This window comes from Lithobates pipiens, unplaced genomic scaffold (genome assembly GCF_037356315.1).
Source record: "Lithobates pipiens isolate NorthernLeopardFrog02 unplaced genomic scaffold, aLitPip1_a1.2 Scaffold_18, whole genome shotgun sequence".
Classification (NCBI taxonomy): domain Eukaryota; kingdom Metazoa; phylum Chordata; class Amphibia; order Anura; family Ranidae; genus Lithobates; species Lithobates pipiens.
In genome coordinates, this window is record NW_027507758.1 from 105,513,987 (window position 1) to 105,527,559 (window position 13,573).

The following is a 13,573-nucleotide window of genomic DNA, read 5'->3' on the forward strand; positions in this document are numbered from 1 at the left end:
TCAGGATTTATATAGCGCCGACAGTTTACGCAGCGCTATATAAATCGTCTAAAAAAGCAGCTAAATATAAACGGACTCACTAAGACCCCTTTCACACCAAGGGCGTTTTTCAGGCGTTATAGCGTTAGAAATAGCGCCTGCAATCCGCCCTCAAACTGCTGCTCCATTCTGTCCAGTGTGAAAGCCCGAGGGCTTTCACACTGGAGTGTTGCGCTGGCAGGACGTCAGGAAAAGTCCTGCCAGCAACTTCTTTGGAGCATTGTGTTTCCCGCTCCTCTGCCACTGCTCCCCATTGAAATCAATGGGGCAGCGCTGCATTTCCCGCTGGCAAAAAGCCGCTATTGCGGCATATTATGGGCAGTTTTAACCCTTTCTTGGCCGCTAGCAGGGGGTAAAAGCGCCCGCTAGCAGCCGAAATGCGATGCAAATCCGACGGTAAAACGCCACTAAAAATAGAGGCGTTTTACCGCCGACGCTATGGGTGCGGCAGTGTTAAAGGGGTCTAAGTGGTAAGTGATGGGAAGGGAGAGCCCAGGAAAGGCAGTGGGGGGAAGGGCAGGGCCTCCTTCCACTGTCTATAAAATTGATCCAGAGGCTGTATAGTTACTGGGTCACTTTTACTAAAAAGAGCATTACAGCAGAAACAACGGTACTGGGTAGCCTCAACCATGATCCTGGTATAAATACCTCAAAAGGTTGCTCTATATACAGTGGGTATAGAAAAGAATCAGCCCCTTTTAAAATCACATTTTGTTGCTTTGCAGCCTGAAGTGAAAACCGACAGTTTTTTTTTTATGCAGCTGTATTTATTAGTGCAACTTCTAACATTCAAGTGAAAGATATAACATCAACATGTCAGAAAAAAATGCTCTTGTAAACAAAGCTTTTCCTCATTCTGCCTAGTGACAGGACAGATGTTGTGTGTGTGGTAGCCCCTCCCCCCCACAGTTAGAATCACTCCCTAGGACACACTTAACACCCTTCATTGCCCCCTAGTGGTTAACCCCTTCACTGCCAGTGTCAATTACACAGTAATCAATGCATTTTTATAGCAATGATCACTGTACAATGGTCCCAAAATAGTGTCAAACGTGTCCGATCTGTCTGCCATAATGTCACAGTCCTGATAAAAATTGCAGATCGCCACCATTATTAATAATAAAAATGCCATAAAGCTATCCCCTATTTTGCAGACACTATAAATTTTATGCAAATCAATCAATATATGCTTGTTTTTTTTTTTTTTTTATCAAAAATATGTAGAAGAATATGGCCTTAACTGAAGAAAAAAACTTTTTTTATAGCAAAAAGTAAAAAATGTTTTTCAAAATTGTTGCTCTTTTTTTGTTCATAGCACAAAAAATAAAAACCGCAGAGGAGATCAAATACCACCAAACGAAAGCTCTATTTGTGGGGGAAAAAGAGCGTTAATCGCACGACTGTGCAATTGTCAGTTAAAGGACCCAGTGCCGAATCGCAAAAAGTGCTCTGGTCAGGAAGGGAGTAAAATCTTCCGGGGCTGAAGTGGTTAAATTTAAAGGTGACCGTTTGTGGACTGCAGTCTTCAAGACATTTCACAGATTTGCAATGGGGTTTAAGTGTGGGATCTGACTAGGCCATGCAAGAACATTCGCCTTCTTCTCCTTCAACCACTTTGTGGTGATTTTTGCTGTGTGCTTTGGGTCATTGTCATGTTGAAAGGTAAACCTTCCCATTGACCACTTTCTGGCAGAAGGCAGCAGATTCTCGGTGGATGGCTGGATGGTATTTTGTCCCATCCATTCTCCCTTCTATCCTGACAATTGCTCCAGTCCCTGTGTTCTGTCTCAAGGACATACAGCTAACGTTCTTGTTCCAATAACTGTAGATACCATATTTCTCAGTTTTATTAGAACAAGCCAGGTGAAACTACAAAATAACAGAAATAGACCTCAATAAGTACAATATTGCATAAAATACGGCATACATTGCAGAAATAACGATATACTCTATAGCAGGAATATGCAATTAGTGGACCTCCAGCTGTTGCCAAACTACAAGTCCCATCATGCCTCTGCCTCTGGGTGTCATGTTTCTGGCTGTCAGAGTATTGCTATGCCTCATGGGAGTTGTAGTTCTGCAACAGCTGGAGGTCCGCTAATTGCATATCACTGCTCTATAGGATCAGATAGTAAAAATGTACTTTTTAAGTTTTCGAAGGGGTGATGACGACGGATTGAGATAGACATGTCTTGCTTCTTGCAATGTCTTGTAAAAATGGTGGCTGGATCCCTTCCTGTGAAGATTCTACCCAGAATTCCCTGTGTACTAACAACTTTCTTAACTACACATACAGTAATCAAATAAACAGAACTGAAGTAATACCAAAAGAGAACGCTAGATGGCGCTTGTACTCAATGTCACATATGATTGTCTTATGTAAATCATAAAACCTTACATGTAAATTTAACAACACAGGTACAAATAATCAGTATAAACCTCTGATGGACAGAACACCCTGCTGCAGAGAAACAGCCACAAACACGATCTTACCACCTCCATACTTTACTGTAGGAATGGTGTTATTTGGATAGTGAACTCTATTGGATTTCTGCCAGGCATATAATAAAATTTTAGTCTCATCTCATTGATGTTGGTCTGTACCATTAGTAGAGAAACAGCCCCAAAGCATAACGTTTCCACCTCTGTGCTTGACTGTAGGGATGGTGTTCTTAAATTCATGGACAGCATTTTTCTTCCTCCAAACGTGGCGAGTCCTCCTCATCAAAAAGGCACATGTACAGTCATGAACATCTAAATGATTCAGAGAAGGATTGGGAGAAAGTGCTGTAGTCTGTTGAGACCAAAATTTAGCTCTTTGGCATTAACTTGACTTGCCGTGTTTGGAGGAATACTATGACCCTAAGAACACCATCCCTACAGTCAAGCATGGAGGTGGAAAAAAGATGGTTTGAGGCTGTTTCTCTGCTAAAGGTACAAGGCTGACTTTGCTGCATTGAGGGGCCAATGGACGGGGCCATGAATTGTAAAATCTTGGGTGGGAACCTTCTTCCCCTCAGCCAGATCACTGAAGATGGGTCATGGATGGGTCCTCCAGCATGACAATGACCCAAAACATATCGCCAAGGCAAGAAAGGAGTGGCCTAGTCAATCTCCAGAACTTAATCCTATAGAAAATGTATGGAGGGAGCCGAAACTTCGAGTTGCTAAGAGACAGCCAAGAAACCTTAAGGATTTAAAGAAGATCTGTAAAGAAGAGTGGACCAAAATCCCTTCTGAGCTGTATGCAAACCTGGTCACCAACTACATCTTACCTCTGTGCTTGCCAACAAGGGTTTCTTCACCAAGTACTAAGTCACGTTTTGCTTGGGGATCAAATACTTATTTTACTCACTGAACTGCAACTCAATTTATAACATTTGTTTCATGTTATTTCTGGAGTTTTGATGTTGATATTCTGTCTCTATCATTTGAAATATAAACAAAAAATTTGTAGCGCTAAGGCTTGTAACAACCATAAAGGTCAGAAGACGAACAATACAGTGCAATGTGCAACTCAAAGTCCAATGACTAGTAAACACTAGAAAATGAAAGTCAATGTGAGGAACTGAATCCAGATGTGAATAAACCGTGGTGTCTCAGAAGTGATGACTGCACAAGGGAGTGGTGCACATGACACGGAGAACATCAATATTGTGAATACTTAATGAAGTACTCTTACCAGCAGGGGTGGACACACATACCATCTGGCAGTGGGTCAAATGTGCATGAAAGGTGGTCTTTTGGGTGTGGTGCCAAGGTACCAAGTAAAATAAAAAAACAGCATTTTAGCTTACATATGATTCGATGATAAAATCAGCAGAGCTTCCCCTCATATCTACAGTGACTGCACTTCCAAGTGCACTTGTAGTGCAAAATGGATTTGCCTTTCATAAATAACCCCCAAAGTCTCATATCAGATACTTGAGAGTCGCCTATGCGCTTTCTAGAGTAGTCTGTTTTTAATATTTCTCTTTCAATCCTTTTTTTTCTCCCCTTTCTAAATATCTTATTCCTTTTGTATTGAAAATATTAGAACACAATAACAAAATGTCAATTATAAAAAAAAAAAAAAAAAGAAGAACCGACTGAGATTCAGGTTTCTTCACATGCACCGGGCAGAAGAAGGTGTTCTATCTAAAGAAATTATGTTATGTGCCTAGGGTATTTTAAATACAAATAATGTCAGAAGAGTTTATTTTCTGCTAACTATAAGTAATATTTTATTGCTCTCTCCCTTCATAGACTTTGCCTGTGAGCGATTAACAATTGACAACACGTGAACACACGCTTGTAAACGGTCTGCACCAGTCACCGGCTTCTTCATTCCAATCTTTCTAGAAATAAAGGTGCAGCGATGATTCACTGACAGATTCCTGACATAAACGGAGCAGTTCCCATGGTAGCACTGTGTAATTTACAAGTATATGTGTTTAGTGGCCGATAAGAAATAGCTAAAGTGGTTAATTACACGTTTTCTGATGTTGATAATAAAGCCACATTCTCTCTGTAGATTAGAAAGGATGATTAACCCTGGTTTTCATCAGCTGCATAATTGGGTCTAATGGTAAAAAGAAATTACTCTAGAAATTCCTTACTTCTTGGTCATTTGTTATTAATGCCGTATCACCTTGTAGACAGCTGCTATGTGCTAGGGCCCTTGGATTCTCCGCATCCAATTCGCAATAGCAGGAGAATATGTCCGGCTCTCTATGGAGCCGGTTCACATGTCTCCGCTGCGGCTCCAGTGAGAATTTGCACAGGAGCCCTATCCGTCTTTTGGTCCGTTTCAGGTCCGTAATTCAACCAAAAATTTGGGCTGAAATCGCACCTGAAGCAGTGAACCAGGACGAACCGGACCACTGTTGTGAGCCACATGCGGCGATGGTGTGAACCAGGGGCGGTGATAGGTGTGCAAAAGATCTGGGGTTAAACCCCATACACAGCAGCGGTCAACAACCTTTTTGCAGGCCCGGGGGGGGGGGGGGCACTCCAGTGGTAAGCAATTTTTTGTGGGCAATGGCTGGTGTTGGTGCTTCAATCATCATGGCACCATGGTTGATATTGTATCAGGGCGATTGAAGTGCATTGTTCCTATTGTTACATTCTAATATATAATGAAGTGGTTCAACTCACCATAATGCAAAATCAGTGGGAGCCTTGGGCGTGTCACTTGCCACATCTCCTGTCACCAAATGCAGCGCATCACTTGCCACTGTCGCCTGTTACCAGATGTAGCTTGTTACTTGCCACTGTCACCTGCCACTAGATGTGGATTGTCACTTGCCACTGTCACTTGTCACTAGGGATGAACCAAACACCCCCCAGTTCGGTTGGCACCAGAACCTGCGAACAGACCGAAAATTTGTGCGAACTTTAGGACCCCATTAAAGTCTATAAGACTCGAACGTTCAAAATCAAAAGTGCTTATTTTAAAGGCTAATATGCAAGTTATTGTCCTAAAAAGGGTTTGGGGACCCGGCACCTGCCTCAGGGGACATGTATCGACACAAAAAAAAAGTTTTAAAAACTGACGTTTTTTCGGGAGCACTGATTTTAATGACACTTAAAGTGAAAAAAAAAGTGAAATATTCCTTTAAATATGGTGCCTGGGGGGTGTCTATAGTATGCCTATGAAGTGTTTCCCGTGTTTAGAACAGTCCCTGCACAAAATTATATTTCTAATGGAAAAAAAGTAGTTTAAAACTGCTTGCGGTTTTAATGTAATGTATGGTTCTGGCAATATGGATGTAAATCATTGAGAAAAATGGCATGGGTAGCCCCCTGCCCATTACCAGCCCCCTTGGGTCTTTTATGTATATTAAGGGGAACCCCGTACCCAAATTAAAAAAAGGAAAGGCGTGGGGCCCCCAGGCCCTATATACTCAGAACAGCAGTATACAGGCGGTGCAAACAAGACATGGACTGTGTAGGTTTGTTGTTAAGTAGAATCTGTTTGTAATTTTGAACTGGTAAATTTTTTAAGTGTAGCTCCAGTCAAAAAAATCTATTTTTAAGCTTTTTGGAAAACATAGGGAAGAGTTATCACCCCTGTAACATTTTTTTTCCGTCTGTGCACCTCTTCAGAAGATTTCACCTCACTTTCTGTCCCAATGACCAATGTTTGTTGAAAATTTGGGTTTTTTAGTAAAACAAGGTTTGGGATAAAGCATCAGTGGAGAGGAGACATGTTTTTCCCATATCAACTCTTACAGGAAAGAATTTCCCTTCCTAGGGGTAGATTTAATCTCACTTCCTGTTGTCTCCTTCCGTTTGCAAGTAGGAGACGTTTGTAAGTTGGATGTTTGAAAGTAGGGGCCTGCCCTATATGCTCTGCAGAAATTTGGGCCTAAGGTGTTGGTGTTGCCACAACACTGTAAGCCCACAAAGTGACTCTTGGTGGGCGCTAGAATGCCCTGCTATGAACTATTATATCAAGAATTGTAATTACATGCCATTGTTGAACAGTGGTAGAAAAATTGGGCCTTTGGTTCTGGTGGTGCTGGTGCCAGTGCCAGTCCTCACAGTTACTCTCGGTGAGCGCTAGAACGGGCCCTGCTGTGAAATATTATATTAAGAATTGTAATTACATGCACCTGTTAAACTGGGGCTGAAAAATTGGGCCTTAGGCACTGGTGCCACGACACTGCAACCCCTCACAGATACTCTAGTTGGAGCTCAGGAATGAGCCCTGCTGCAAAGTATTGCATCAAAACATGTAATTACATGCCCCTGTTAAACTGAGGCTGAAAAATTGGGCCTTAGGCACTGGTGCTGGTGTCACGACACTGCAACCCCTCACAGATACTCTAGTTGGAGCGCAGGAATGAGCCCTGCTGCAAAGTATTGCATCAAAAATTTTAATTACACGCCCCTGTTAAACAGGGGCTAAAAATTGGGCCTTAGCCACTGGTGGCGGTGCCAAGAACCAAAAATGTTCTTCCAAGCTATCAGCAGGATCATTGAGGAGGGAGAGGATAGTCAGTCAGCATAACAGGATAATCACTCAGCATCAGCATAGGCAGTCTTGAAGGGATCTCACATTTAAAAAAAAAATATTCGGTTACATCAGCTTCAGGTGCTTGGTAGCTGGTGGTGATCCAAGACTGATTCATCTTTTTGAAGGTCAGTCGATCAACCGAGTCGATGGACAGGCGCACCCTGTGATCAGTTACAAAGCCTCCAGCAGCACTGAATGTGCGTTCTGAAAGAACGCTGGATGTAGGACAGGCCAGTAGCTCAATTGCATACTGTAGCCAGTGATCCATCCTCAAGACCCAGTAACCCAGAGGATTTTCGGTGGGAAAGGTGTCCAAGTCTGACCTTGCCCCTAGGTATTCCTGTACCATGTAAATCAGACGCTGGCGATGGTTGCTGGAACCAATCATACCTTGGGGCTGCAGACTAAAAAATTGTCTGAACGCATCGGTCAGACGGCCACCTTCTCCACCACTCCTTCTGTGACTGACCGAAGCCTCAGCAACATGTTGTCCAGGACCATGGAATTTGTAACCTCCCAGTCTCTGGGAACGCGTTGCACAGACCTTTCTGCAAGGCCTCCCGAATATGTCTCATCCTCTGCTCCCTCTGCAATGGCAAGATAAGGTCTGCAACCTTACCCTTGTACCGTGGATCAAGGAAAGTTGCCAGCCAGTAATGATCCTCTTCTTGATCCACTGAATATGAGGATCCTTCCGCCGGTTTTGCAGGATCAGGGAGGCCATGCAGCGTAGGTTAGCTGAGGCATTCGGTTCGGAGTCCTCTGGGTCACTAAGGACGACATGATCCGCAGCCACCTCCTCCCAGCCACATACAAGTCCATGCTGACACAATCCTCCTCCTCCTCTTCTTCCTGTGTGATCGGTGGGCCAGCAGGAGCACTGTCTGGATAAAGGGGGCCTTGAGAGGCAAGTCCTCCTCTTCCTGCCTCTGTTCTGCCTCAAGTGCCCTGTCCGTTATTCCACGCAGTGTGTGCTCCAACAGGTGGGCAAGAGGTACAATATCACTGATGCATGCACTGTCACTGCTCACCATCCTCCTCAAATGGTGACAGGACAGTGCATGCATCCCTGATCATGGCCCACTGGCGTGTGAAAAAAAAAAAGAGCTGTGGTCGTACAGGTACTCATTGATGGCCCTCTGCTGCGTGTGCAGCTGCTGCAGCATGGCCAACGTTGAGTTACACCTGGTGTGCATATCACAGATTAGGCGGTTCTTGGGCAGGTTCAATTCCTTTTGGAGCTCAGCTAGCCAAGCACTGGCATTATATGACTGGCGGAAATGCACACAGACTTTCCTGGCCTGCCTCAGGACATCCTATAAGCCCGGGTACCTATAGATTGCAGAGAAAATGTTGGGACTTTAAATGAGGCCAGATGACCTCCATCCCTATTGATACGGTAAAAAGAAAGGGTTGGGACTTTGACGAAGCATGCGATTTTGGAAGCAACAAGCAGAAGAGCAACAAAAATCAAATAGTGTAGATTTATTAACTATAGATTAAATGTATAGCATAGGGCACAAAGATACACATTGTATAATCCATGATCCATCATAAGTAGTAAATATATTGAAGTATTACACATCAAAAACATCAATCCCACAGTTCATACATCAAAAACATTGACTTCATGTGTAAGCAATTTTGCACATAGTAAAAAATCAATAGAATTAAGTAAAAACATTCCAGAGTCTAGTAAAACTGCATGTTTGGATGTGGTTTGTAGTATTTAAAGCTCTACGCGTTTCGTGGCTACATTGCCACTCATCAGGAGCTGATATATGATGAATATCTGTGGGACGAAAAATGGTGTGCCAACAATTAGTCAGGTTTGTATAATAAATAAGAAAAAATGGGGGAAAAGGGACAGTGTATCCAAATCAAGTACCCATACTTACGGGTCCGGGAATGGCGAGAGGCGCAATCACGGGCAACGGAAGTAGCCAGGAGTGTCGACTGACACGGGAGCTGAGGCAGACAGAGCGTGCGGTGTCGCGATGAGGCAATGTACCATTGATGTGAACCAAAAGTGATCATCACCCTAGGATGAATGATTGAATGTGTGAGTGTAAATTAATTAATTGAGATATCTAAGTGACTGAAATATAATGTGAATTGGATTGGAAAGAGGTGTGGCACAGTTTAAGGAATGTGAGATAGTGAAATCATGTTGAGAACAATTGAAATGCTCCAACGGTGGTAAACACCATCGTGTAAGGATAAATAAAAATTGAATGTGAACTAAATCGACAACAGGAACAGAAACAAAACAAGTGAGTGTTGAAAACAAAAACCACTAAGTTGCCCGTGATTGCGCCTCTCGCCATTCCCGGACCCGTAAGTATGGGTACTTGATTTGGATACACTGTCCCTTTTCCCCCATTTTTTCTTATTTATTATACAAACCTGACTAATTGTTGGCACACCATTTTTCGTCCCACAGATATTCATCATATATCAGCTCCTGATGAGTGGCAATGTAGCCACGAAACGCGTAGAGCTTTAAATACTACAAACCACATCCAAACATGCAGTTTTACTAGACTCTGGAATGTTTTTACTTAATTCTATTGATTTTTTACTATGTGCAAAATTGCTTACACATGAAGTCAATGTTTTTGATGTATGAACTGTGGGATTGATGTTTTTGATGTGTAATACTTCAATATATTTACTACTTATGATGGATCATGGATTATACAATGTGTATCTTTGTGCCCTATGCTATACATTTAATCTATAGTTAATAAATCTACACTATTTGATTTTTGTTGCTCTTCTGCTTGTTGCTTCCAAAATCGCATGCTTCGTCAAAGTCCCAACCCTTTCTTTTTACCATAAGCCCGGGTACCTGCCCAAAAACCGCTGCACCACCAAGTTAAGGATGTGAGCCACACAGGGCACATGGGTCAGTTGTCCCTGTCGGAGGGTGGAGAGGAGGTTGGTGCCATTGTCGCAAACCACCATTCCTGGCTTAAGCTGGCGTGGCGTCAACCACCTCTCAGCCTGCCCCTGCAGAGCTGACAGAATATCTGCCCCAGTGTGGCTCCTGTCCCCCAAGCACACCAGCACAAGCACAGCATGGCAAGGCATCTTTTTGCCTGTGTACTTGCGTAGCCTCTTGAATGCCTACAGAGCACCGCTGGTTCCGAGGGCAAACCACAGGAAGAGGACATGGAGGAAGAAGAAGAGGAGGTGGTGGGGGAGAGAGGCATGTCACAATCACCTGTAGTAGCATTTTGGAGGCGTGGTGGCGGAACAACCTCCAACACTACTGCACCTTGTCCTGCATCCTTCCCAGCTGCCAGAAGAGTCACCCAATGCGCTGTGAAAGATAGGTAACATCCCTGTCCATGCCTGCTGAACCATGAGTCAGCAGTAATATGCACCTTACCACTGACCGCTCTGTCCAGTGAGGCATGGACATTGCCTTCAATATTATGGCACACTAGATAGTTGCGGATAATAGCAACCACTCTTATTTTGCTATTATCTGCCACTATCTAGTGTGCCATAATATTGACTACTAGTCTCTGTCACTTTTTTGCACACGATAGCAGTAACATTTGTTCAACCATGTTATTGTTTTAGTCACTTTAAAGCACTACACCATATACATCCATTTACCTTTGAAACAATCTTATCCAGTTGCTGTGTTAGCAGCTATTTTTCTATTTTGTTTTAGGCAGCACAGTGTTTTCTTGATTTTACATTTTATGGACATTGCCTTCCACGTGCCGGTAGAGAGCCGGAATTGCCTTCCGTGAGAAAAAGTGGCGTTTGGGAACCTGCCACTGAGGAACCGCACATTGCATAAACTTAAAGAAGGGGGCCGAGTCTACCACCTGAAAAGGCAGCAGTTGAAGTGCTAGCAATTTAGCCAAGCTAGTATTCAACCACTGGGCATGTGGATGGCTGGGAGTGAACTTCTTTCGACGGTCCAGCAGCTGGGGCAGGGAAATTTGCTTGCTATAATTGGACATCGGTGTACTGCTAGCAGATTGCCTGCATAGTATTTGGCTGTGACACGCCTAACCTTTTTGGTTAATTATAACCGCATGATGTGGATTATTTGGCACATTGCTCTTTTTTGCTATGGTGACCTGCAGTGCACATCTGGGCCATGAGCCGCTAAGTCAACGCTACATATTTACTAGGGTACAGGGTTGGAACAAGGGGGTTGGCTGGGCATTCAAGGGGAGCAGCTGCCCTGTGTACAGTGTTTTAATGTGGGAAAGAGGGAATGGGGTGGAGGGGGTAAATAAACAAGTAGTCGTAGACACCAATGGCACTTTATCACATTACTATACTAAACTGGATTGTGACCAGAGACCCTTCTGTTGGAAGCAACCCAAAAATGTAGCCTGGGACATGACCCGTCACATGAGCATGCTGGTGATTGCCCTTCGACGTGTGCAGAACGAAAAAATTAGCTTTGTTTCAATTCATTATTTACATAAATTTGTTTAGTTAAATTAGTTTAATTCGTTTCATTTTTTTCGTAATTCTTTCCGTTTATTCGTATTTGAATCAATTGGAATTTCGAATTCGAATTGTGATCGTTTTGAAAAGTTTTCAAATTCATTTCAATTCTTTTTTGAATTCGAATCGTTTTTGAATTCGAAAAATTTTCGAATAATTTTCTAATTCGAATTAGAAATGTTTTCCTATTTACAAAGAGAATAAAATAGAATAGAAAATAAAGGAATAGAATAGAAAATAATAGAATTAAAAAACAATAGAATAGAATAGAAATAATATAACCATTTTCCAAAATTCAAATAGATTAATTTCAAATTTGAATAGAATAGAAAAGAATAGAGTAGAATAGAATAGAAAAAAACGATAGACTAGAATAGAATGAATATAACCATCTTCCTATTGGAATCTATTCTTTTCTAAGCTATTCAAATTCAAATTGATTATATTTGAATTTTTGGAAATAGTTATATTCTTTCAATTCTATTCTATTCTATTGTTTTTAATTTTAACAATTTTAACAATTTAATTATTCTTTTTCTATGTGTTTATTCATTTTTTTTTCTATTCTATTATTTTATTTTCAGTTCTATTCTTTTCTATTCATATTTATTCTATTTGAAATTCAAATTTCGGAAGATGGTTATATTCTTTCTATTCTATTCTATTCTATTATGTTGTTGTTTTTCTATACTATTCTGTTATTTTCTATTGTAATCTATTCTTTTCTATTCTATTCAAATTAGAATTGATTCTATTTGAATTTTGGGAAATGGTTATATTCTTTCTATTCTATTCTATTGTTTTTTTTTTTCTATTCTATTATAGTCCATTCTATTCTTTATTTGTCTATTCTATTCTTTTCTTATGTATTTGAATTCAAATGTATTCTATTTGAAATTCGAATTTCAGAAGATGGTTATATTGTTATTCTATTCTATTTGTTTCTATTATATTCTAGTATATTCTGTTTTTTTGTTTTCTATTCTATTTTGTTCTGTTTTACTCTATTATATTCTATTTTTTTATTTTCTATTATATTTTAGTCTATTCTGTTCTTTTGTTTTCTATTATATTTTGTTCTGTTTTACGCTATTATATTCTATTTTTTATTTTCTGTTATATTCTTTGCTATTCTATTCTTTTTTTCTATTCTATTCCTTTATAATCGATTCTATTTTATTCTCTTTGGAAATTTGAAAACTATTTGAATTCGAAAACTATTCAAATTTGCAAACTTTTCATATTCGAATTTGAAAACCTTTTTTGTTCTGTTTTACTCTATTATATTCTATTTTTTAATTTTCTATTATATTTTAGTCTATTCTGTTCTTTTGTTTTCTATTCTATTTTGTTCTGTTTTACGCTATTATATTCTATTTTTTATTTTCTGTTATATTCTTTTCTATTCTATTCTTTTTTTCTATTCTATTCCTTTATAATCGATTCTATTTTATTCTCTTTGGAAATTTAAAAACAATTTGAATTCGAAAAACTATTCAAATTTGCAAACTTTTCATGTTCGAATTTGAAAACCTTTTGAATTCAAAAAGTATTTGAAAACTATTCGAATTAGAATTTTGTCCGAAATTGTTTGTTATTTCGGATTCGTCTAAATTCGGTACTATTGTAATCCGAATTTCCAAACAACAAAAATTTGTCCGAATTCCACATGTCTAATTGCCCTTGCAGAGAGAGGATGGGGGGTGCTGGAGAGGTGATTTTGTTATGTGGGGAGGGGGAATTTTTTCGTGAGGAGGGAGTTTGGGAAGCATTCTGTACTTTAGTTACTTTTGGGCTCTACACACTGCATGGTATGCCCTCTTGACCCAAAGTAGGCTTAGGTGTTTGGTCTTCTCTATTCATGGAAGTCAAACTATTGGTTACCCCAGTGAAAATCGTCTATGAATGTAGGATGGTCTGAAGAGTGTAAGGTCTGTCTCTTCCAATTATGAAATACTTTTCATTGTGGGAACTGATAGTGCAGCTTCTATAATTGGAGCATAGGGTAGAAAGAGTGGGCATAGACAGGCACTTGACAAGTACCTACCACAG